We start from the raw sequence: 250 nt of genomic DNA on the forward strand, positions 1-250 counted from the left end.
GGATATGACTGAAGATGGTTCAAACTGTTACTGGTATGCATGTAAAAGAAACAGTATACTTAATGAAAGGTGTGGGAATCCCACCTGTTTTTGTTTCCTGCAGATATTTTGTTCTCCATCAGCCTCGCTCTGATGGTGGGCAGCCTGTGCGAGACGGTGTTGATCACTAATGTCCAGTGCAACTCCAGCCAGAACAGGGCGGTGCCTCGCTGGCTCAGTGCCCTCGTGCTACGATATCTAGCTGTTGTTG

General features: G+C 48.4%; 1 pseudogene; it reads left to right on the forward strand.

Annotated features, from left to right (window-relative positions):
• The window catches only part of LOC116695329 (5-hydroxytryptamine receptor 3A-like), a 176,825-nt pseudogene that overhangs the window by 152,875 nt on the left and 23,700 nt on the right, over nt 1-250 (forward strand).

This window comes from Etheostoma spectabile, chromosome 9, assembly GCF_008692095.1.
Source record: "Etheostoma spectabile isolate EspeVRDwgs_2016 chromosome 9, UIUC_Espe_1.0, whole genome shotgun sequence".
Lineage (NCBI taxonomy): Eukaryota > Metazoa > Chordata > Actinopteri > Perciformes > Percidae > Etheostoma > Etheostoma spectabile.